At 40.9% G+C, this 26,935-nt stretch overlaps 1 long non-coding RNA gene across 1 annotated transcript in view; it reads left to right on the forward strand.

Annotated features, from left to right (window-relative positions):
* The window catches only part of LOC149125714 (uncharacterized), a 50,248-nt gene extending 31,470 nt beyond the window's left edge, over window positions 1-18,778 (forward strand). The window contains exon 3 of the long non-coding RNA XR_016211038.1: window positions 15,480-18,778. This is a non-coding gene — a long non-coding RNA (uncharacterized LOC149125714). The remainder of the gene's footprint in view (window positions 1-15,479) is intronic.
* Window positions 18,779-26,935: the final 8,157 nt, after the last annotated feature.

A 26,935-nucleotide genomic window follows, 5' to 3' on the forward strand; every position in this document is an offset into this window, starting at 1 on the left:
AACAAGGGCTAAAAATGGCAATCATATCCCAAAATGACCATATCAAATAAATAAATAAATCTTTAAAAAGCACAGTATATGAAGATGACCATTTTACTACAACTTCACAAACATGGTTATAAATTCAACTTTTAGCCAATTTAGGGAAACAAATTATATTACACAATAATTCAAAATTCTTATGCAAAAGATTTTTAAGGTATCCAAGGTATTTGTATTTTTTTTATTTTTTTAATTTTTTGACAGGCAGAGTGGACAGTGAGAGAGACAGAGAGAAAGGTCTTCCTTTGCCGTTGGTTCACCCTCCAATGGCCGCCGCGGCTGGCGCGCTGCGGCCGGCGCACCACGCTGATCCGATGGCAGGAGCCAGGTACTTATCCTGGTCTCCCATGGGGTGCAGGGCCCAAGCACTTGGGCCATCCTCCACTGCACTCCCTGGCCACAGCAGAGAGCTGGTCTGGAAGAGGGGCAACTGGGACAGAATCCGGCACCCCGACTGGGACTAGAACCCAGTGTGCCGGCACCACAAGGTGGAGGATTAGCCAGCCTAGTGAGCCACGGCGCCGGCCAGTATTTGTATTTTTTAAAAACATTTATTTATTTATTTATTTGAAAAGACAGAGTTACAGAGAATCAGATGCAGAGAGAGAGAGATCTTCTATCTGCTTGTTCACTCCCCAGATGACCGCAACAGCCAAAGCTGCACTGATCCCAGGCCAAGAGCCAGGAGCTTCTTCTGAGTCTCCCATGCGGGTGCAGGGGCCCAAGGACTTGGGCCATCTTCCTCTGGTTTCCCAAGCCATAGCAAAGAGCTAGATCAGAAGTGGAACACCCTGACCCCATTTGTATGTTTTTGATGCAAGCTGTCAATTGCATGAAGACTTTTTTAAGGGAAAAAACAATTTTTGAAACATTTTCTTTAACTGTTATTATATAACAGAGAATACTTTTGTTACTTAATTTTAGATTATTTTCAGAAACTACTAAGGACATTTTCAAGGACCAAAGATTGTAGTTATGTACTCATATAGCCTCAGTGACCTAGCTATGCAAGTAACACAGAATAAAGTTGAACAATTTCTTTCAAGCTCTGTTTCACCTCTCTTTATAATAAATGAATTTCAGGAAATATTTGTTTTAAAGATTTTAGGGTATCATTCTTCATCAGAGAAAATAGTGTTTAAAAGGATATTAATCATTGAGGAAAAAATTTAAAAGATTTGTTTGTTTGAAAGGCAGAGTGACAGAGAAGGAGAGACAAAAAAGAAAGAGATTCTTTGATCCTCTGGTTCACTCCTCAAATGTCCACATTAGCTCGGGCTGGGCAAGGTTAAAGTCAAGAGCCCAGAACTCCATCTAAGTCTCCCATATGGGTGGCAAGAAGCCAAATACTTTGGCCAGCATGTGCAGCCTCCCTAGGCACATTAGCAGAAGCTGGATCAGAAGTGGAATAGCCAGGACTCAAACTAGCACTCTGATATAGAAGGTGGGCATCTCAAGTGTGTGGCTTAACCAAATGCTCCACAGCATTGGCCTGTCCCTCATTAAGGAAATTTATCTTCCCTTTATGTTCTATTCTCGTTTGTAATTATCTAGTGTGTTATAATAACAATATGCCTACCCTTCCTATAGTTTCATAGCATGTCGTATTAGAAGAATCTTGTCTCAAAATGCAAAATAATCAGTTTAGGACATTTAAAATTTGCATGTGGAAAAAAATAAGCAATTTTTGCATTTGGCATACCAGTAGGACTTTTAGTACACAGGTCTTTAAATTCTACTTTAAATCACCAAGCTAAATGATTTCAATATACGTTTGAATATTTTTGAAGATTTATTTTATTTATTTGAAAGGCAGCGTCACAGAGATAGAGAGAGAGAGAGAGAGATATCTTCCATCCATTGGTTTAATCTCCAAGTGGCTGCAGTGGCTGGGGCTGGGCCAGGCTGAAGCCAAGAGCAGGGAACAACTTCTAGATCTCCCAGGTGGGTGCAGGGCCCTAAGTACTTGGGCCATCCTCCTCTGCTTTCCCAGGCACATTAGCAAGAAGCCAGATCAACCAGGTCTCTCATATGGGATGCCAGCATTGCAGGTGGCGGCTTAACCCATTATGTCTGAATTTCTAAGAAGCAGGATTGTATTCTAACAAGAATTTGGGCTGTGAAGACTTGAATTAAAACCATGGCTTCTTTTTTTCTTTCTTTTTTATTATTTTTATTTTTTTATTTATTTGACAGGTAGAGTTATAGACAGTGAGAGAGAGAGAGAGAGAGACAGAGAGAAAGGTCTTCCTTCCGTTGATTCACCCCCCAAATGGCCTCTATGGCTGGAGCTGTGCCGATCTGAAGCCAGGAGCCAGGTGCTTCTTCCTGGTCTCCCAAGCGGGTGCAGGGGCCCAAGCACTTGGGTCATTCTCCACTGCCTTCCTGGGCCACAGCAGAGAGCTAGACTGAAAGAGGAGCAACCGGGACTAGAACCCGATGCCCGTATGGGATGCTGGCACCACAGGGCGGAGGATTAACCAAGTGAGCCACAGTGTTGGCCCAAAACCATGGCTTCTTACTAACTGTGTGACATTGGGTGAGGTATGTAACTGCTCAGAGTCTCAGTTTTACTCATATGCAAAGTAGGAACAATTGTACCAACTCAAAAAATCTTGGAAGAATTGTATTGAATAATGCATCTAAATGCCTCACATTATAGCTGGTGTGCAATACATACTACTTCCCTTTCCTTTTGCTTTTGTAAATATGGACAGTGGAAAGGTTAAATGTGATTGTAACCTCTAAATGCTGAACCTTCAAAATGAAAGTGTTACAGAAAAACACTTTCTATAATCATTTTAAAAATTACATTAATTACACCCATTATTTTTTGGAAAAAATCACTAAAACATGTGATTAATACTTTTAATTGAGGTATATTATATTGAATATAACATTACAATCAAAAATATTTAAATATTTCATCTTAAAATAACAACATAGTTTTGGGCTGGCGCCGCGGCTCACTAGGCTAATCCTCTGCCTAGCGGCGCCGGCACACCCGGTTCTAGTCCCGGTCGGGGTGCCGGATTCTGTCCCGATTGCCCCTCTTCCAGGCCAGCTCTCTGCTGTGGCCAGGGAGTACAGTGGAGGATGGCCCAAGTGCTTGGGCCCTGCACTCCATGGGAGACCAGGAGAAGCACCTGGCTCCTGCCATCGGATCAGCGCGGTGTGCTGGCCGCAGCGCGCCAGCCGCGGTGGCCATTGGAGGGTGAACCAACGGCAAAGGAAGACCTTTCTCTCTGTCTCTCTCTCTCTCTCACTGTCCACTCTGCCTGTCAAAAAAAAAAAAAAAATAACAACATAGTTTTAATTCATTTGAAAGGCAAAATGGCAGAGAAAGAGAGGGAGACTTCATCCACTAGTTTATGCCCCAAATACCTGTAACACCTGAGGCTGGGTCATGCCAAGCCCAGGAATCTGGAACTCGGTTTCAGGCGCTCTTGTGAATGGCAGGGACCCAAGCACTTGAGCACCTGCTGCCTCCTAGAGTACCCAACACAGGAAGCTGGATGGGAAGTGGGAGAGCCAGGGCTCAAACCAGGCATTCTGATATAGATTGTGGGCATCATAAGAAGCATCTTAACTGCCACGCCAGAACCTCCACCCCAGTTTTTAATTTTGTATTATCAGAGCTTTTGTTATGTCTTCCCTAGTAGTTCAAAGTTACTGTTGTACTTTACCTAAGAAGAATTTGAGGAGCCGGTGCTGTGGTGTAGTGAGTAAAGCTGCCACCTGCAATGCTGGCATACCATATGAGCGCCAGTTCAAGTCCCAGGTGTTCCACTTCCGATCCAGCTCTCTGCTATGGCCTGGGAAAGCAGTAGAAGATGGCCCAAGTCCTTGTGTCCCTGCACCCGTGTGGGAGACCTGGAAGAAGCTCCTGGCTCCTGGCTTCGGATCGGCACAGCTCTAGCCATTGCCTTCATTTGGGGAGGGAACCAGTGGATGGAAGACCTCTCTCTCGCTCTCTCTCTCTCTGCCTCTGTATAACTCTGCCTTTCAAATAGATAAATAAATTTTTTAAAAGAAGAATTTGATCCAAAATAAGTGATTCTTAGCCAATGGGAAATTAAATTGAGACTTCATAGAAGTTTTTCTCTTTTGAAAAGGTTCTCTGTCAATTACCACTTTTTCACAAATTCTGAATTTTAATGTAAAGTGTGCAGCATATACACATTTACATATATGTAAACATACACTATACACACTATACATGCACTATACACACTAAAATATATCATGCTAAAATATCCATTTGATGTGTGTCAGCACCAATTGACCAGTTTGAAATTTTACATAAACAATACAGAAAATATTTTATAAAGAAAACATGGGGGCCGGCGCTGCAGCTCAGTAGGCTAATCCTCCACCTTGCAGTGCTGGCACACCGGGTTCTTGTCCCGGTCGGGGTGCTGGATTCTGTCCCGGTTGCCCCTCTTCCAGGCCAGCTCTCTGCTGTGGCCTGGGTGTGCAGTGGAGGATGGCCCAAGTCCTTGGGCCCTGCACCCCATGGGAGACCAGGAGAAGCACCTGGCTCCTGCCTTAGGATCAGCGCGGTGTGCTAGCTGCGGCGCGCCGGCCGCGGTGGCCATTGGAGGGTGAACCAACGGCAAAGGAAGACCTTTCTCTCTGTCTCTCTCACTGTCCACTCTGCCTGTCAAAAAAAAAAAAAATAAGGATGAATATTTGGCGCAGTGGTTATCATGATGCTTGGGATGCCCACATCCCGTATCAGAGTGCCTGTGTTCAAGTCCTGATTGTACTTAGGATCTAGCTTTCTGATAATGTATACCGTGGGAGGCAACAGGTAATGTCCTTAATACTTGGGTGCCTGCCATTCACACAGAAGACCTGGGGGGCTGGCGCTGTGGTGTAGTGGGTAAAGCCGCCGCCTGCAGTGCCGGCATCCCATATGGGCGCCGGTTCAAGACCCAGCTGCTCCACTTCTGATCCAGCTCTCTGCTATGGCCTGGAAAAGCAGTAGAAGATGGCCCAAGTCCTTCTGATCCAGCTCTCTGCTATGGCCTGGAAAAGCAGTAGAAGATGGCCCAAGTCCTTGGGTCCCAGCACCCACATAGGAGACCTGGAAGAAGCTCCTGGCTCCTGGCTTCAGATTGGCGAAGTTCCAGCTGTTGCAGCCAGTTGGGGAGTGAACCAATGGAAATGGATGGAAGACCTCTCTCTCTTTCTCTGCCTCTCCTTCTCTCTGTGTAACTCTGACTTTCAAATAAATAAATAAATCTTTAAAAAGAAAAAAAAAAAAAAAAGAAGAAGAAGACCTGGATTGAGTTCTGGGCTCCTAGCTTTGGCCTGGCCCAGGCCCAGCTGTTGCATGCATTTGGTAAGTGAAGCAGCCAATGGATGATTCTCTCTCTCTCTCTCTCTCTCTCTCTCTTTCCCTCTCTTCCTTCCTCCTTCCCTCCCTTTCAAATAAATAAAAGAAATACATATAATTTTTAAGAAAGAAAACATAATCACGTTGGTACTAGTTCCATTATGTAGTTGAAGCCCTTTGAAAGAGAATGAAAATTACTTGTCAATTGTTTTTAAAAGATTCATTTATTTATTTGAAAGTCAGAGTTACACAGAGAGGAGAGGAAAAGAGAGAGGTTCTCCATCCTGGTTCACTCCCCAGTTGGCCGCAATGGCCAGAGCTGTGCCAGTCCGGAGCCAGGAGCCTCCTCCGGGTCTCCCATGCAGGTGTAGGGGCCCAAGGACCTAGGCCATCTTCTACTGCTTTCCCAGGCTATAGCAGAGAGTTGGATCAGAAGTAGAGCAGCTGGGTCTTGAACTGGTGCCCATGTGGGTTGCCAGCAGTTCAGGCCAAGGCGTTAACCTGCCTCGCCACAGCGCCGGCCCCACTTGCCAATGTTTTATTTTATTCCTTAAACTTCATTTTCAAGCTTTCATATTTTTTCCATAACTTACATTGTTTCCATGTAAGTGTTTGTATAACCCAGCTATTTGGTAAAATATCCACAAGATGGTGCCATGGTTAACATGTTAACATGGGAATTTGAGAATTAAAAAGGAGAAATAGTGCTTGACACTCCATTGTATGACAAAATTGCCATTAAATGTCCATGTGTTTACTATAATAATACTTGCAGTTTTCAAATTACTGTATTTTAGTATCAGACTTTTATATTTTTTGTAAACATATAATTTTTCAGAAGGAATTGTTTACAGTGAAATGATATTCAAATTGCTAACAGGCATATAAGTTATATCTTCTTTTTTTTAAAAGATTTATTTTATTTATTTGAAAGAGTTACAGAGAGAGATAGAGACAGAGAGAGGTCTTCCATTCGCTGGTTCACTCCCCAGATGGCTGCAACGGCTGGAGCTGCGCCAGTCCGAAGCCAGGAGCTAGGAGCTTCTTCCAGGTCTCCCACTTGGGTATAGGGGCCCAAGGACTTGGGCCATCTTCTACTGCCCTCCCAGGCCATAGGAGAGACTTGATGGGAAGAGGAGCAGCTGGGACTAGAACCCGCGCCCATATGGGATGTCGGCGCCTCAGGCCAGGGCTTTAACTCGCTGTGCCACAGAGCCGGCCACAAGTTATGTCTTCTATACTTTGCAAATTAATGACTATGTTTTTCATGATCTGCTCAGTCTTTAATGGAGGACTAAAAGTAATATCAAAATTCCATCCAATTAACTAGTGTAATTTAAATTTAGATATAGGCAAAGTCTTTGTTATGGATTGAATTGAGTATCCCTCAAATTCATTTCATGAAGCCTGAACCTTTAATGAGATGATATTTGGAGATGAGGCTTTGAGCAGGTAATTAGGGTTAGATGAAATTTTGAGGTGGAGACTGTTTTGATAGGATTAGTACCTTTATAAGAAGAGACACCAGGAAGTTTGCTATCTTTTTCTTGTGCTCACTTATGTAAGGACATAGCCAGAGATGACCACTTACAATCAATCCAGACAGAGAGCAGTCACAGAAATTAACCATTCTGGGACCTGGATCTGACTGCAGCTTCCAGAACTGTGAAAAAAATAAATGCCTGTTGTTTAGGTCACCCAGTTTATGGTATTTTGAATGCCAGTCCTAGCAGTCTAAGACAGTGGTTAGCAAAGAAAATTAACAAATATGCAGAAAGCAATGATGGTTTCTAAGGCTTATGTTGTAATATACTTAGTAATTGATATAGTTAATAATGGTTAAATTAACCATATACAACAGTTAATAACATTTGAAACTGTCACCATTTTATGTCACTACAGCTGTAGTAAGGATGGATGTGTTGCTGAAATTTCTAATACAATCATTTAGGAGTGTTCTGAAGGAAAAGTTGAAGAATTTGATGAGTGAGTGGGGAGAATTTCCAAATGTAGCCAATGGTGTGCAGCAAGAATATATTAAAATTTAAGATATCATCTGAAAGTGGAAGCTAGGAAGGACAAAAATATAATGTGAAAAACTTCATTGTGGAAAGGAAGAAGTATGTAAATGTCTATGATTAAATTATCTGCAAGCAAAAATTTGTCACTAAACTGTTAGCCCTTCGTGTTTTTCTATGGGATGCAATTATCCATAGTTAACTCTGCTTGAAACTGTGACGTCGTCTTTGATTCCACAGTTTTTACTTGACTTACCCATCACAAGATTTTGCCAATTCTTTCATACAAGAGTTCTAATATATTTTCTACCTCATTCTTAAATTACTGAAAAAAAAATCTAGATATACTCCCATATTTTAGTAGCCTGTTTGCAACATAATTCATTGCTTAAGAATTGCTTTTCATAAATTATGTTTTGGTGATGCAACTATTCACAAATATTGTTTCTTTTTGGACTCATTCTGAACTTTGCAGCCTTTTGATGATTGCCTTCTTTTTCCTGTCTTTCAATAGTTATTCACCATTACTCATCATCAGATAATCTGTTCACTCAAAACAGATATACTGACTAAAAAATAAAAACACAGGGGGTAATATGGCTAAAGGTAATTGATATATTCTTTTCTTTTTTAAAAACATTTATTTATGTGTTTGAAAGGCAGAGTTACAGAGAGGTAGAGAGAGGTGAGAAAGAGAGGGAGAGAAAGTGGGGGAGGGAGAGGTCTTCCATAGCTGGTTCACTCCCAAATGGCTGCAACTGCCAGAGCTGGGCCGATCCAACCAGTAGCCAGGAGCTTCTTCTAGGTCTCCCACACAGGTGCAGGGACCTGAGGACTTGAGCCATCTTCTACTGCTTTCCCAGGCCATAACATAGAGCTGGAAAGGAAGTGGAGCAGCTGGGATTCGAACTGTCAGCAATATGGGATGCTGGCACTGCAGTAAGAGGCTTTCCCTGCTGCACCGCAGCGCCAGCCCCAATATATCCTTAAAAATAAATTTTGAAATAATTTCAAACTTAAAAGATAAAAATAGCAGTACTTGGACAAAGTCTTGAATATCTTTTGCTCAAATTTACTAATTGTAAATGTTTTGGTATTTTCTGTTTATCATCTCTCCCTCTCTCTCTCTCTCTTACACACACATATATACACAAATACATACATATACATATTTAATATATATGTGTGTAAGTATAAAACTTCCTGAGTCAGTCGAAAGAGTTGTAGATATGACTGTAGATACTTTCATGTTTATTTCTGAAAAACATGAAAACATCTGTCTATATGTACATATTATAGTGACCAAATCTAGGAAAATTAATGTCAATACAGGGGGCAGGCATTTGGCTTAGCAACTAAGAAATCAGTTAAGATGTCCAAGTCCCACGTTTGAGAACTTGGGTTGGATACCTGGCTCCAGCTCCTGACTGCAGTTTTCTGCTAATGTGGACCCTTGGAGCTACTGTGATGGCTCAAGCAACTGGGTTCCTGTCACTCACACGGGAAACCTGAATGAGTTCCTGGGTCCTGGCTTTGGACTAGCTCAGCCCCAACCATTGTGGACTTTGGTGAGTGAACCAGAAGACAAGGAGCTCTGTATGTCTCTCTATATGCCTTTCTGTCTTACCATCACTTTGCTTCTCAAAAAAGAAATCAATATATTAGTATTATCTAACAATCAAGTCCATATTCAGTTTTTTCCAGTTGACTCAGTAGTGTCCATTATGGCACATTTCCCCCTTGACCTGGGATCTAATCTTGTGTTACATAATTTATTTTGCTATTGTGTCTCTTCTGTCTCTTTTAGTCTGGAGCAACTGTTTTTCAACCTTTACCTTTCATGATCCTGATTTTTTTTTAAGATTTATTTTTTAGTTATTTGAAAAGCAGAATTACAGAGAGCGAGTAAGAGACAGAGAGGGAGAGAGATCTCCCTCTTCTGGTTCATTCCTCAAATGGCCACAACTGCCAGGGCTGTGCCAGGCCAAAGCCAGGAGCCTGGAGCTTCTTCCAGGTCTCCCATATGGGTGCAGGAGCCCAAGCATTTGGGCCATTTTCCACTGCAATCCCAGGCACATTAGCAGGGAGCTGGATCAAAGTGGAGCAGCCAGGACATGAACTGACACCCACATGGGATGCTGGTGTTGCAGGCAGAAACTTAACCCATTACACCACAGTGCTGGCCCAGACACTATTATTTTTAAAGTGCATAGGCCAGTCACTTTACAGAATATCCCTCAATTTATGTTTATCTGATACTTCCTCATTATTATGTTCAGGTTACACATTTTTGGCCAAATAATATGTAAGTAGTGCCAGCTTCCCACATAATCTGTAATTAATTTGTAGGGACACAGTTTGATACTATGCAAATATCCTGTTCCTCTTCAGATTTTCACTAAATAGTTTTAGCAGCCATAGGTTATTCTTGCCTGAATCAGTTACTACTACGATGATTGAAAAAGAGTGATTTTTTTTCTAACACTATCATTCTGCCTAAACTTATTAGTTATCATTCTCCTGCAAGGAAGGAATTTCATTGTTTCTCCCATTTATCTAACTGTTAGGATAATATTTTATTATTTATTCATGTCACAAATAATAAATTATTATTAATTCTATGGACTCAGTATACTTATGTTATCCTGTAGGTCATAATCTATTGTTGATCCTTATTCATTTTGAAGTTCAAATTGTCTCTGATTTGGCCAGTGAGAGCCCTTTCAATTTGGCTCTATGTTATTTTAACATATCCACTTCATCTGTTGCAGCCTTTCTTACTTTCTGATGTATCAAGGTATTCCAGGTTGTTTTCATTTTCCAGACCTAGTCCTGGATTCTCCCAACTTGTTAGTTCTCCAACATTGTTAGTGGAGTATCTTTGTTTTTAGGCCCTTATAGGAACAGAGCTGGGGGAAATAGCAATTTCAGACTATTCAAACAACTATAAGAGGGTACATCTTTTTATTTTCAAAAAATTTATGGGGGCTGTCGCTGTGGTGCAGCAGGTTAAGCAGTGGCCTGCAGTACTGGCATCCCTTATGGGTGCCAGTTCAAGTCCCTGCTGTTTCACTTCTATTGCACCTTTCTGCTAATGGCTTGGGAAAGCGGCAAAAAATGGCCCAATTGTTTGGGCCTCTGCCATCCAAGTAGGAGACCCACAAGAAGCTCCTGGCTCCTGGCTTTGGTCTAGCCCAGCCCTGGTCATTGCAGCCATTTAGGGAGTGAAGCAGAGGATGGAAGATCTGTTTCTCTCTCTGTCTCTTCTCTCTCTGTAACTCTACCTTTCAAATAAATAAATCTTTTCAAAAAAGTTGTTATGAGTATCAAATAAAGAATATAAGCTTTTAAGGGGCCGATGCTGTGGCTCAGTGGATTAAAGCCCTGGCCTGAAGCGCCAGCTTCCCATATGGGCACCAGAGTCCCGGCTGTTCCACTTCTGATCCAGCTCTCTGCTGTGGTCTGGGAGGGCAGTAGATGGCCCAAGTCCTCAGGCCCCTGCACCTGCATGGGAGACCCAGAAGAAGCTCCTGGCTCCTGGCTTTGGATCAGCACAGCTCCGGCCATTGCGGCCATCTGGGGAGTGAACCATCAGATGGAAGACCTCTCTCTGTCTCTCTCTCTCTCTGTAACTCTGTCTTTCAAATAAATAAAATACATCTTTAAAAAAAAAGAATATAAGCTTTTAAAAATTGTAGAAAAATGCAATTAAATGATATATTTGTTTTGGTGTAAAAAATTTGAAATCCATGCATAGTTTCATAAAAATGCATTTTCCAAGAACATTTAAAAATATATATTCACTTGAGAGGCAAAGAGACAGAGACAAAGAAAGAGGCAGAGCCCCATACGCTTGTTCATTCCCCAAATGCCTACAATGGCTGTGGCTAGACCAAAGCCAGAGCCAGGAGCCAGGAACTCAACACAGATCTTCCACATGAGTGGCAGGGATGCAACTACTTGAGCTATCACCTGCTGCCTCCCAGGATCTACATCAGTAGGAAGCTGGAATTGGAGCCAGGAATTGAACCCAGACACTCTGATAGGGAACACAGGCATCTTAACTGCTAAACCAAATGCCTTGTCCCTCCATGAACTTTTTGAAGATTCCCCCTTATATATACATATGTGTTACCACAATTAGAAACCTGACTACCAATAGCATCACAGCATCAATATATTTACTTATTTATTCAATCTTACAATACACAAAAAGTAGTATAAGAACTACTTATAACCATACTTCTGGAAAAATAAGCCAACAAACTGGTCAAGCAGATGTTAAAATTTGTTTAGACTTCTACATATCTGTTTTTAGACTGAAGTCATATAGTCAAAAAACTGGGTTCAGAAGTAACATCTATTAATTCATTTATTTTCCTTCAATGTGGTTATGTTATTCATTTGTAATATAGTTAGGCTTGGGGCTTTTTGTTTTGTTTTTTGCTTACAATTGATTTTATAGTTTTCCCCTATTTTGTTAACTTGATTGTATCTATTGAACATATAAAACATTAATATGATTCTTTAAAAAAAAGATTTATTTTGTTTATTTGAAAGGGTTACAGAGAGAGGTAGAGACAGAGAGAAAGGTCTTCCATCCGCTGGTTCACTCCCCAGATGGTCACAATGGCCGGAGCTGCGCCAATCCAAAACCAGGAGCCGGGAGCCTCCTTCGGGTCTCCATGTGGGTGCAGGGGCCCAAGGAGTTAGGCTATCCCAGGCCACAGCAGAGAGCTAGATTGGAAGAGGAGCAGCCAGGACTCGAACTGGCGCCCATATGGGAAGCTGGTGCTTCAGGCCAGGGCTTTAACCCACTGCGCCACAGTGCCGGCCCCTATATTAATATGACTCTAAGAATCAAAACTATATAAAAGGTATACTCTGAGAAATATTACTTCTTTAATTATATATTAATTAAGCCACATAGTGGCTTAAAAAACAATTATTTGCCATACTTTACATTTTCACTGGGTCAGGAATTTGATAGCAATTTAATTATATGGTTCTGGCTTGAAATTTTTCTTCCTTCCTTCCTTTTTTTCTTTTTTAAGGTTTATTTACTTGAAAGATCGAGTGACCGAGAGGGGAAGATCTCTCATCTGCTGGTTCACTCACCAAATGGCCAAACAGCCAGGTCTGGTGCAGGCAGAAGCCAGGAGACAGGAACTCCATCCAGGTCTCCTACTTGGGTGCCAGGAGCCCAAGTACTTAGGCCATCTCCTGCTTTCCCAGGCACATTAGCAGGAGTTGGATCAGAAGCAGCATCCAGGATTCTGATATGTAATGTTGTCATTGCAAGCAGCAACTTAACCTACTGTGCCACAATGCTAACCCCGCTCTGACATATTTTTCTAAACTCATTAAAACAGTCAGCCTTGGCCGGCACCTTGGCTCACTAGGCTAATCCTCCGCCTTGCGGCGCCGGCACACCGGGTTCTAGTCCCGGTGGGGGTGCCGGATTCTGTCCCGTGGCCCCTCTTCCAGGCCAGCTCTCTGCTGTGGCCAGGGAGTGCAGTGGAGGATGACCCAAGTGCTTGGGCCCTGCATCCCATGGGAGACCAGGAGAAGCACCTGGCTCCTGCCATCGGATCAGTGCGGTGCGCTGGCTGCAGTGCGCTGGCCGCGGTGGCCATTGGAGGGTGAACCAACGGCAAAGGAAGACCTTTCTCTCTGTCTCTCTCTCTCTCTCACTGTCCACTCTGCCTGTAAAAAAACAAAACAAACAAACAAAAAAAAAAAAACAAAAAAAACAAAAAAAACAGTCAGCTTTTCAGAAGTAAGAAGTTTAGTCATACTCATGGTATTATATGTACTTGAAGTATTTGTTTTACAATTAATGGATGCTTATTTTCCCCAGCAAACTATAATGAGGGGCCTAACTTTAATCTTTTTTATCATGTAGTAGCTATTCGATAAATATTTGTTGAAAATGAAACAGTTATTTGGAGATTTATACAATTAAGGCAACTTTCAGAGAAATTAAAAACCTAAGGTAAGAATCAATGTTGTTTCCTTCAGACTTTATATCTTTTTAACAATTCACTATGAAATCTTTGAATGAAAGGCCCTCTCACTTTTAGCCTGGTTAGAATTAAAAGCCAAGGCTTGCTCGTCAGTTGTCAGCAGTTGTTACTCTTAACTCTAGCACAGGCTGCCGACAGTTCTTAAGATAAGCAGAGTCAGGGGGTTCTGTTGCCTTTGTAGTGATTGTCATCAGCTGTCTTGAGCAATAAGCGCCTCAGCTTCTCTGCAAGCCAGAGAGAGAGAGAGAGAGAGAGAGATCTGGGCTGCCCAGTAATGCCGTGCGGAGTTACCATTTTCACCATTCTAAGTGCACCGTTCAGTGGCGTTAAAGTACATTGACATTGTGCATCTATCACCACTATCTCTCTGCAGAACTTTTCATCATCCCAAACTGAACAGTCTAATTGGAATTGATATCAGTTTACTTCTGTCACATGCAAAACTGCTCCTATGTAGCTCCCTCCTCCCGTTATTGATGTCACACACACACACACACAATGTTTAAGCATTGTGAACATTTATTCATTTTTTAAATTTTGTTCCACATGTCAAACAGCACTTTTTTCTCATCATTTTCATTATCATGATATTGTTACAAACAGAACAGACTTAACTGGCACTGGTGAATCTGCTTCTAGGGTGACTTGATCACATGACAGGCAGGTTGGTGTTGGTTATTGGTTTCTATACATACAGGGCTTACCTGGGGGTCAACTTTACTTCTTTCCCTGTATGATGGCTTCCCCAAGGGCAAAAGACTGGGGCAATCCAAGATACCAAAGAAAAGCGCAATGTCTTTAGATTTAGGAGTCACACAGATCCTACTGGTTACACAGACCAACCCAGATTCAAAGAGGAGACTACAAAAAAGCATGTGGTGGGCATCATTGGGGCCATCATGGAAGCTATCTACCATACCCTACCTGACCCTTCCCCTTTATTTTCTCCCACCAATCGTAAGTAGTCAATTACATTATTGATTTGTTCTTCTACCTTTCTTTTAATTTTTGTGACAATAAGTAGGTATATGCATATTCTCTGATTATTTCTTATACAAAAGTTAATGTATTTACTCTTTTAGTTTACTTTTTTCACTTTGCAACATATCCTGGAAACTCCTTTATGGTTCACGCAGATCTTCACTCTTACAGCTACATAGTGTTTTGTGTAAATATATTATAATTTATCCAACTGATCCTCTGTGTTTCACTATTTAGATTGTTTTCAGTATTCTCTAATCACCAATAAAAGAGCAATCTTGTGCATATTTTTAAGGATTGATTTATTTATTTGAAAGGCAGAGTTACAGAGAAGCAGAAGCAGAGAGAGGTCTTTCATCCATTTGTTCACTCCCCAGATGGCCTCCGCGACCGGAGCTGGACCGATCTGAAGCCAGGAGCCAGCTTCTTCTGGGTCTCCTACATGGGATGCATATTTTTTCATATTGTTGGAGGCATGTGTTCAGGATAAATTCTTAGATCTGAGCTTGTTGGTCAAAGGTGAAATGTATATGCAAGTTGTTAGATATTGCCATATTATCCTATACAAAGAATATATTATTTTGCATTCCCATTCAGCAATGTATGGGAGCATTTGTTTTCTGATAGCCCCACCGACATAGTGTGTTGAAAACCTTGTGAAGTTTGGTCAACCTGACAGATGAGAAATATCACATTGTGGTTTTCAGCCTGAAGGATTCCATTTAGTATTTCTTGTAGTACAGGTTTGCTAGCAATAAATCCTTTCAATTTTTGTATATCTTAGGCTGCCTTAATTTCTCCTTAATTTTGGAAAGATGATTTTCCTGGGCATACAATTCTTTTTAATAGTCTTTTTCTGTATGTACTTTTGAATATGTTACTCTATAGCTTTCTGACCAGCAAGAGTTCTTATAAGAAACTGACTATTAATCTTATTGAGGATACTTTTACAGGATGAGTTGCATCTCCCTGGCTATTTTAAGATTCTGCCTTTGGGGCCTGCGCTGCCTGAGGAGCCGGCATCCCGTATGGGCACAGGTTCATGTCCTGTCTGCTCCTCTTCCAATCCAGCTTTCTGCTTATGGCCTGGGAAAACAGGACCCAGAAGAAGCTCCTGGCTCCTGACTTCAGATCAGCTCAGCTCCAGCCATTGCAGCCATCTGGGGAGTGAAGACTCCTCTCTCTCTGCCTCTGCCTCTCTGTAATTCTGCCTTTCAAATAAATAAATAAATATTTTAAATAGATTCTGTCTTTGTAATAGTCTAATGTCTGTGGGTGTGAATCTCTGAATTTATTCTACATAAAATCCATTCAGTTACATCAATATATGTTTTCATAAAATTGAGAAATGTTCATCAATTATTTCTTCAAACATTTTTTCTTCCCTTTCTTTCTCCTTTTGAAACTCCTACAATGCATATGTTGATCTTGATATTGTCCCATTGGTCTCTGAAACTTCATTTTTGTTCATTTTTCTTTTTGTTTCCCATACTAAATACTCTCAAGTATGGATTCCTATATGCACAGGCATAATAATAGTCCAAGAAAAAGAGACAGAGAAACAGAAAGAATGCTTGAAGAAATATTTATCAAAGAATTTTCATGTTTGATGAAAAACTTTAGTCTACACATCAGAGAAGCTCAAAGGACTCCATGTAAGATAAACTCAAAGAGATCCATATCTAGACACAAAGAATTCTATGAACCAGACTTATGGTTTCTGTAGCAACCAAAATTTCTAAAATATTTAGCAGAGTTCTGATTCTATGCGCTAGTAATCATACTCCAAGTTGTTTCCTCAAGACTAATTGTATTTTTCGGTCTGTACAAGACCTTTACCTTCCTCATTTAATGGCAGTTATCATAAGTCCACTTAAATTAATAACACACTTGAATGGGAAAACATCACCCTTAATCTAATCTTTGCAGACATACTAGCTGCCATTTTCTGGAAGAAAAATCTTAATGGAAGAAGCTTGAAAAATGTCTGGAGCCTTATACTCTCTTGTTTGGAGGAACTATGTATTTACATATTTTGAATCCTCCAGGTTATGTGTCAATTTGGATTGTAGTCTACAGGCAGAGAGAGGTTGCTTTAACAGAACTGAACTCTTTTTCACCTCTGCTTGAAAATTGGACAATTCTTGCCTGAACTCATTGTTTTCTTGTAATATCTTGCTGCAAACAGCAAGGAACAGACAATACACATTACATTCTGATACTTTACAACTGCTTCATCCAGAGCTCTAGGTCTGTCAGCATATTTTACCCCTGAGATATCATAGGCAACAATTTCATAACTGTTTTGCCACAGCAAAGGAAGATAATCAGCTTTCTGGCATGCAGTTGTTTCCTTTCCAAGTACTGCCAGACTACTAGGCAAATGCTACATATTTGAGTAATTTTTTATAGCATCACCTATTTCTTACATTAAATGTTCTGTCATTCTGCATTTGGTCCATATAATATAAATGATACTGGATATTTTAAGCAAGAGTGGGATTTAGTACTGGGAATTAGGTGCTCACAAAATGTTTAGAAAGTTAAGGGAGCATATTCTTGGCTGAAAACCCTGTAATTATTAGAGGAATAGGTCTGAAGTCATATTCTAGGAGACAGTTGCCACTGAGGCCATCACTGCATCCATGCTTTAAGAAGCTGTTGCCACAACTCAGGATTACAACAAAGAAGGTAAAGAATGAGTGTCTAATCCACAGCCCAGGACCCCGGCCCCTCCCTCACCACCAGCCTCAAAGAAAGACACCTAGGTGCTCAGGGGAGCAATCAGGGCCCAGTAGCCAGGGATTAAGGATAAAGCTAAACTTTTTACCTCAGCTAGGAAGATGGCAGGAGGAGGAGTGGCTTCCTTCTCCCTCCCACTCCAGGAGGCTAGGGCTCAGGAGCATTTCTTGGTGTCTCCTGCACACCCTGATAGTCCTGAGTAAATATGAATGAAGACAGGTATGAGATTCTATCCTTGTCCTCAATGTATTCCCCTTCTACCCCAGGCCTCACAATGGTGAGGAAGTCTCCTCCCAGCCCCCACTCCCTGCCAGCCTGCGTTGGCTAACAAGTTGGAGGAGGATCCAATGAGAGTGTGTAAATGTGAGATCAAATGTACCTGGTTGTGGTTTAACTTTGTATTTAAGCAAACAAAGCATATAAACTTGGATTTTATTTGTTACCAGAAAAATGAAACAAGAAAAATTAAAATATTAATTGCCAGGTAGAGGGACAAAAAAGAGTGAATATCTAATGTAGCAAACTGAAGATTACCAAGTATGAATTCAGGTGGAAAAGTATTGCTGTGGTCACTGCTTTTTACTCACAGAGTCAAGGACGCTAGAATGCTAGTGTGGGAAGCTGCACGGTGACAACCCTTGCTTTTTTTTTTTAGATTTATTTATTTATTTGAAAGTCAGAGTTACACAGAGAGAAGGAGAAGCAGAGAGAGATCTTCCATCCACTGGTTCATTCCCCAGATGGCTGCAAGGCCAGAGCTGCGCCAATCCAAAGCCAGGAGCCAGGAGCTTCTTCTGGGTCTCCCACGCAGGTGCAAGGGCCCAAGTCCAAGTCCTTGGGTCATCTTCTGCTTTCCCAGGCCATAGCAGAGAGCTGGATAGGAAGTGAAGCAGCCAGGTCTCGAACAGCCCGCATATAGGATGCTGTCGCTTCAGGCAGGACGTTAACCCACTGTGCCACAGCGACAGCCCCAACCCTTGCTTTCTAACAGTTACACAGCAGAACTATAACTAAATGGCATCTATGACACTTTTGACTTTCCAAATCGTTGGAAGGTGATCTATATCTAGAACCTCAGTTGCAAAGGAGTCTGAGAGAATGTATTTTTTTAAAGCTTTCCTATCTCTCCAAACATGTGGAGCTTGAGAGAACTAACCTAAAAATATAGCATAGCCTATTAACATTGGCTTTTGAATGATTAAAAGTGGTTCTGCCAATCGGTGGCAATTGAGAGAGACTAAAGATTGAGGAAAAAGAAAAAAATTTGTCCTTTTTTCTTTGTTCTATTTGGGTTTTGGGGGCCCCCTGTCTACTTAAAATTTCCATGAGTGGCAACCCAGCAATTTTTCACTCATGGCAGGAGTTCCTTCCCATCCCAGCATTAAAATCTAGAATGTGATAATCCCATCAGCTTGCAGAACAAAATTCATTGTTCCTTATTCCCTGGAAGGCACTAGCTTCAGCCTGTGGGTACTCCTCTTCAGAGGTATGGATCCAAGCCCATAGGCCCCTATTCAAATTCAGAGCCAGCAGTTAAGGCTACCACACAGCACTGCCTTCTGAGATACCAAGTTTTATATCTGTGACATGCTTTCCTTCAGTTTCCAAAATTTAGTGACTCCAATCTCTTCCCGTATTCTCTCAGATGTAGAGGTGACAGCTGCTTCCTGGAGTTCCAACTTCTGGGATACCTTACAGCTTGTTTACCCTTCCAGTTATCTAGAATAAAAATTTTATGTCAAATTCTTTTTTAAAAAAGATTTTTTATTTATTTGAAAGATGGAGTTACAGAGAGGGAGAGGCAGAGAGAAGAGGCAGAGAGAGAGAGAAGTCTTCCACCTGCTGGTTCACTCCCCAAATGGCCTGGACAGCTGGAGCTGGGCCATTCTAAGGCCAAGAGCCAGGAGCTTCTTCCAGGTTTCCTACATGGGTACAGGGGCCCAAAGACTTGGGCCATCTTCCACTGCTTTCCCAGACACATTAGCAGAGCACTGGACCAGAAGTGGAACAGCCAGGTCTCGATCCAAAACCCATATGGGATGCTGGTGCTGCAGGTGGCTGCTTAACCTACTATGCCACAGTGCCGGCCCCTATTAAATTCTTTATATACAAATAACAAGTATGTTTGCTGTCTCTGTTTTTTTCAATTATTTACTTATTTATTTATTTAAGACAGAGAGACAGGAGAGAGAGAGGGAGAGAGAAAGGGAGGGAGAAGGGGACGGGGGAGGGAGAGAGAGAGAGGCAGAGAGAGAGAGAGAGAGAAAAGAGAGAGATACAGAGAATGAGAATGAATCTTCCATCTGCTTGTTCATCCCCCAAATGGCCACAATGGCCAGGGATGGGCCAGCTGAAGCCAGGAGCCTGGAACTCCTTTTTTCTTTTTTCTTTTGACAGGCAGTTAGACAGTGAGAGAGACAGACAGAGAGAAAGGTCTTCCTTTTTCCGTTGATTCACCCCCCCAAGTGGCCACTATGGCCAGTGTGTTGCGCCAATCCAAAGCCAGGAGCCAGGTGCTTCTCCTGGTCTCCCATGCGGGCGCAGGGCCCAAGGACCTGGGCCATCCTCCACTGCACACCTGGGCCAGAGCAGAGAGCAACTGGGACAGAATCCGGCGCCCCAACCGGGACTAGAACCCCCAGGGTACCGGCGCTGCAGGCAGAGGATTAGCCTAGTGAGCCATGGCACCAGCCCTGGAACTCCCTTCTGTTGTGCCAACTCCCACCCGTTTGCTGTCTCTTAACAGACTCACAGATTCATTGGCTCCCTCCACTGAATGCTACACAGGAAAGGCCACAGAAAGAGGAGCTGGTACATTTCAGATACATTCTCATAAACTAACTCAAAGACTATGAGAAAACTTTAAAAATAGTGAAAATGTCTGCAAAATGTAGCAAAAAGAATGTACTGGAATCAGTGAGGGCTAGGGACACAGACAAGGGATGAGATAGGAGAGAGACTTTTAGTTACCTTCCTTTCTCTTCCATGTTGCTTTATACAGGTCCAACAATGACAAAGAGTCTGATCCAAGTTGAAAGATGGCTTTTATAGCTTGGTGATTGATTCTCTATTGCTTTAGTATGTCGGGAACACAAATAGCACACTGAGGCAGAACTGATCCAGAAAAAAAGAGAGAGAAACAAAAGAGAAAGAGATAAAAGAATAATATCACAGATATAACCAAGATTTTAAACTTATATAAGTAATGGCAAAAACCTATTTGACAAAATATTTGAAAAGTTAGATAAGAAAATAAATGCTTGGAAAGATTTTTTAATGGAAAGGTAGCAGATGATGACCCAAGTGCTTGGGTCCCTGCTACCCACCCATGTGGGAGACCTGAATGGAATTCCTGGCTCCTAGCCTCAGCCTGGCCCAGCCCTAGCTGTTGGTGGCAATCTGGGGAGTGAGCTGGTGGATGGAAAATCTCTTTCTCTCTGTCTCTCCCTCTGTCACTCTGCCTTTCAAATAAATAAATAAACCTTTTTTTTAATTGTAAAAAATAAGCTAAGTTTTTATTGTTAGATTCGACAGACATAAAATTATATTTCAATAAATATAATCAGTATAAAAATAAGAATAAGGAAATAAAGTTAAGTATGTGTGCTTTAATCCTTCTTGCCAGCCATATTATACAGACTAGAATTTATAATAAAATGTTGAATAGAAATGGTAAGACATTTGATCCGATCCACATATTAGGAGGAAGTATTTCGTATTGCATCATTAAATACTGTGTTAGATATGTAAGGTTTTGTTCACTGCTCTTTATCAGATTCAGGAATTTCACTTTAATTTATAGTTTGCAAAAGATTTTATCATGAACAAGTGAATTTTATCAATTACTTTTCTGTATCAGTTGGAATGATCATGCTTTTATCCTTTATTTTTATAATTTGGCATATCATATTCATAAAATTTCAGACATTAAAAATTACTTGGGGGGCTGGCACTGTGGTGCAGCAGGTTAACGCCCTGGCATGAAGTGCCAGCATACCATATGGGATGCCAGTGCTGCAAGTGGAGGCTTAGTCCACTATGCCACAGCCCCAGCCTCAGACATGGCCATCTTTTTTTTTTTTTTTTTGTAAGATTTACTTATTTATTTGAAAGGCAGAGTTACAGAGAGGCAGAGGCAGAGAGAGAGAGAGAGAGAGAGAGAGAGAGAGAGAGAGTGTCTTCCATCCACTGGTTCACTCCCCAAATGGCTGCAATGGATAGAACTGGGCAGATCCAAAGCCAGGAGCCAGGAGCTGCTTTCAGATCACCCACGCAGGTGCAGAGGCCCAAGGACTTGGGCCATCTTCTACCGCTTTCCTAGGACATAGCAAAGAGCTGGATTAGAAGAGGAGCAACTGGGACTCAAACCAGCACCCATATGGGATGCCAGCACTGCAGGCAGTGGCTTTACTCACTATGTCACAGCACTGGCCCCAGACATGGGCATCTTAACAGGCATCTTAACCACTGGACCAAAACCTGTCCCCTTCTTTGGGTCAGTTTTGGCAATTTGAATCTTTTTAGGAATGTATCTGTATCATCTAACTTGGCATTAAACTATTTGTTATAATCCCTTTGACACTTTTTTTTTTTTTGGTGTGTAGGATTAGCAATGATAAACATATCATCTTGTACATTCCTTATTTTGCTCATTGTTTCACTGTCAATCTAGCTAAAGGTTTAACAACTTTATCTTAACAACTTTGGTTTCAATGATTTTTAAAATTGTGTCTATTACCTTTGTCATTGATTTCCTCTCTATTGTTTATTATTTTCTTCCTTTTGCTTGCTTTGAGCTTAATTTACTTTGTTTGATTCTTATGTAAATTTGCAGCATAAGTATTGGTCTGAGAGGCCAGAGCTGTGGCATAGCAGGTAAAGCTGCCACCTGTAGTGCCAGCATCCCATGTGGGTGCTGGTTCGAGTCCTGGCTGCTCCACTTCTGATCCAGCTCTCTGCTGTGGCCTGGGAAAGCAGTAGAGGACGGCCCAAGTCCTTGAGCCCTGCACCCGATGGGAGACCCAGAAGAAGCTCCTGGCTCTTGGCTTCAGATCGGCACAACTCTGGCCATTGTGGCCATCTTGAGAATGAACCAGCGGATGGAAGACTTCTCTCTCTCTTTCTCTTTCTCTGCCTCTGCCTCCCTGTAACTCTGCCTTTCAAATAAATAAATAAATCTTTTAAAAAATATTGGTTTGAAACCTTTATTCTTTTCCAGTATATATATTTAAAGTTATATTTTCATCTAGGCTCTGATTTTGTCTTACAAGTTTTGCTATGTTGTGTTTTAATTTTCATTCTTTTCAAAATGCTTTCAATTTCTCTATGATTTATTCATTGATCTATAGGTTAGCATAATTTTTATTATTTTTTTATTTTATTGCAAGAGAGACCGATCTTCCATCCACTGTTTCACTCCCCTAATGCTTATAACAGCCAGGACCTGGCCAAGCTGAAGCTAAGACCCAGAACTCAGTCCAGCTCTCCCACATGGCTGGCAGGAGCCCATCTCCTTGAGCTAGAATCTGCTGCATCTGACTCTTGTGTTATTAAAAATTATATTGAGGGCAGAGATTTGCCTAGTGATTACGATGCAAGTTGGGGAACTAGTGTTGTGGTGCAGCAAGTTAAGCCACCATCTGCAACACTAGCATCCCCCAAGGGTGCTGATTCAAGTCTTGGCTGCTCCACTTCTGATCCACTCCCTCCTAATGCTCTTGCGAAGGCAGCAGAAGATGAACTAAGTGCTTGAGGCTCTGCCACCCTCATGGGAGACTTTAATAGGCCAGCCTTGGTATGGCCTAGCCCTGCTGTTGGCAGCCTTTTAGGGGAGCGAACCAATGGTTAGAAGATCTCTTGTGTGTATATGTGTCCCTCTCCCTCTATAATCCCGCCTTCCAAATAAATGTGTCTTAAAAAAAAAAAAAAAAAGACGCCAGTTAGGATGCACATGTCCCACATCTAAGTGCTTGGGTTCAACTCCTGGCCCTGGTGATAACTCAAGTGGTTGTGTTTCTACCATTCCCTAGTTCATTCCCTCAATGGCCAAAAGAACTCTGGTTGAGCCAGGCCAAAGACAGCAGCTAGGAACTCAATCCAAGTCTGTCACATGGGTGGCAAGGACCCAACTACTTGAGCCATTACCTGCTGCCTCCCAGGGTCTGAATTAGCAGGAAGCTAGAACTAGAAGCTGGAGGCAGGGCAAAAGCCCAGATACTCTGAAACTGGAAATAAACAATCGGCTAAAATTATCTAAAAGCAAATGTCTTAGTCCTTTCAATTCTATGATAGAAGCATGTTATGCCAACATTTGCTTTGACTTTAGATACAGCTTTTAGATGATTAAATTAATGGCATCTTGAACTTGATCTCTAGAGACGCCTGGGTTGTAATCTGAAAAAGATTGCATAGGCCCTCCTCAAAAATGTGCCATTTCAAATTATTTTAATGTTTTCAATAATGACTCAATCTCTTCCAAGCACTATAATAGATACCTCAAAGTGCACTATTAAATAATCCTGTATATATATTGTCTCCTCAGTAATATAGTATTCCTTAACAATTATTCATAATTCCAATTATCCAACTCTTTCATCATTTTCATTGCTATCCTGTAAGCTATCTCAAAAAGCTGTTTTTCTGGCACTATAAGACTTCTCAGTTCACCATCAGCTTAATAAATATTTTCCCACTGTGAAAAGGGATAATCACAAATTATCTGACACATGTTGTCTTCCATTTATGCATGTTAGTATTTGTTTAATATTTATATATGTTTCTTTATTTGAGAGACAGAGATAGACAGAGCTCCCATCTGCTGCCTGTAACAGGTAGGGACTGAAGTCTGGAGTTGGGAACTCAATCCAAGTCTCTCATGTGAGTGGCAGCAACCCAACCACTTTATCCATCACTACTACCTCCCAGAGTCTGCATTAGCAGGAAGCTGGATTGGGTGCCAGAGCTGCAGTTAAACCCAAACATTCTTGTCATGGGAAATGGGCACCCTAAATGGCATCCTGTTAGAAACACCTACCCCTTGTTTGCATTGTTAACTGTTTTACTGAATTAAACTTATCTTCAGGTTATTATACCTTGTTCTTGTGCTTGCAGTCAGCCTGCATTCAGTAAGCAATCATGTCAATAAATCCCTTCTTTATTTTAGTTGCTATCGTTAGAAATTTTTAATAGACTTCTTTTGGGGTAGTTTGGACTTTTTTTTTTTTTAAAGATTTACTTATTTTATTTGAAAGCCAGAGTTACAGAGATGCAGAGGCAGAGAGAGAGAGAGAGAGAGAATCTTCTATCCACTTCCCAAATGACTGCAACAGCCAGAGCTGAGCTGATCCAAAGCCAGGAGCCAGGAGCTTCTTCTGGGCCTCTCATGCAGGTGCAGGGGCCCAAGGATTTGGGCCATCTTCTACTGCTTTCCCAGACCATAGCAGAGAGCTGGATCGGAAGTGTAGCAGCCAGGACTTGAACTGGCGTCCATATGGGATGCTAGCACTACAGGCGGCAGCTTTACCCGCCATGCCACAGCGCCAACCCCTTTAATAGAGTTTTATTGGAGGAAGGAAACTGTTATCAGTTGTGTCTGGATTTCAGCTCACACTCTCTAGACCTATTCTTTCGACAACAGATGATGGATGACCAAGGACATGTTGATGTGATAAGTAAGCAATAAAGAAAGCATTTAACTATATTAAAAATAACACTCAGTGAGTAAGAGTCATTGGTATGTTTTAGAACAAAGGAAATATTTGGTAATTAAAAGCTAGTGGGAGGCCTGAGAGAAATGGCTAATGGGAAGGAAATATACAAGATGATCCAGAAAGTAATAGTGCTGGAAAGTGAAAGTACTTTAAAAAAGAAAGTCCACTATGATGGGAGTGTGTCAAAGGGATACAGTGGACAGCTGAAAGAGCTCTCAATAGCCAAAACTGAAACAATTTGAGTAAAACTAATAAAATAGTATTTGATTATAACACGAAGTATAAAATAAATATCCACGAGTCCATACAGGTATAAATGAAAGATTGAATAAGTTAATAATATACAAGGAAGAGCTGACAAATATTTTGTACCAAAGAATTCCAAATAATTTATGTAGGTATTCTGCCTTTAAGGAGATGGAATACAAATCCCCACTTCATTAACGTGGGCTACATGTAGTGATTGTCTTTAAAAGAGTAAAATATGGAAAGAAATTAAAAAAAAGAGAAATTTTAAAGTGAAGAATCCTGACAACACTATGAAAAACTAGGTGACCAAGGCTAGGATCAACATTGATAAGTCACATTGATAGCATGTACTGTTATTATGATGTGATGATCATGCTGTTTTACCTCTATGCTCTTTCTCCCAAAAACTCATAACCTCAGTCTATTCATGAGTAAAATATCAGGTAAAATCCAGCTGAAGTACATTCTACAAAATACCTGGCTAGTACTCTTCAAAACTATAAAGGCCACCAAAAGCAAGGAAAGTTTATGAAACTGTCACAACCAAGAGGAACCCAAGAAGATGTGGCTATTAAAGATAATATGTTATCCTGGTTGGGGTCCTGGAACAGAAAGAAGGCATTGGGAAAAAACAGAGGAAAATCTAAGTAAACTATGGACTTCACTTAATAACTATCAATATTGTCTCATTAATTGTGATAAATACGATTTGTGAAATGTTAATAGGGCAAATCTGTAGCAGGCATATCTACTATCATAATGATTTGGAACACCTAAGTCTTTTATGAAATTTAAAGTTATTTACATAAATGTTTTAAAAGCTAGGAGTAAATCTTTATTTCCTGCTTGGTGTTAAATGGATGTTTTGGATGAGCATTAATAGCATCCCAAATGAAGTGATCAAGATTTTAAAAGCTCTCAAGACTGGAATAATGGACTGATCTCCCATAAGACTTAATTTTATAAGGTTAAATAATTTTTGAATTTATGTCTAAAAATCAGTTGCACAATACATTATGTTTATTAGCTGCAACAAATGTGGAAAAACCTTAATTTGTTTTATTTTTTAAAATTTTATTTATTTGGGAAGCAAGATTTATTTTATGATAAGTGATGTGAGTTGATAAATTCTTCCATCCAAAAAAGTAAGTACTCATCTATATTAATAGTATTTAGAATGAAATACTATTGTGGCCAAAATACTCCTTGAGTATGGAACTCATTTTGGGAATGGTGCACTTTAAGCAATGCAAGACAAATTGGACAATTTCCAGAAAAGAAAAAAATTGAAATATGAGGAAATTCCACTGTGTACATGAAGAAATTTGGAAGGAAATAGAATGTTTAGCCTGGGAGGAGGAAAGAGAGAGAACATACTTGGTTTCTTCACCTATATGGAAGGAAACAGTGTAAAAGAAGAGTAAGATTAACATTGTATAACTTTAAGAAGTAGGATAAAATAGGGTAAATCTTGAATGAGACATACTTCAGTAAAATATTAATTTGTGAAAATGAAAGTATTTACCTTAGTAGAAACGTGTTTAGGTAACTTCTATATACTCTTTTGTTGAAGATCTTCATGAAGAATTCATTCAAGTATTTATGGGGAATTCTAATAAAATATAGAAAATCAGCTTAGCCATTAGGTTCTTTGACATTTCTATCAATTAAAATTTTTACAATATTATTTTCTGGGGCTGGACTTGTAGCAAAGAGGGTTAAGCTACTACCTGCATCCCATATGGGCACAGTTCAAGTCCAGGCTGCTCCACTTCTCTGTCTCTCCCTCTGTAACTCTGCCTTTCAAATAAATACATCTTTTAAAAA

This window comes from Oryctolagus cuniculus, chromosome 7 (assembly GCF_051225735.1).
Source record: "Oryctolagus cuniculus isolate XC-2025 breed Fujian yellow rabbit chromosome 7, ASM5122573v1, whole genome shotgun sequence".
Classification (NCBI taxonomy): domain Eukaryota; kingdom Metazoa; phylum Chordata; class Mammalia; order Lagomorpha; family Leporidae; genus Oryctolagus; species Oryctolagus cuniculus.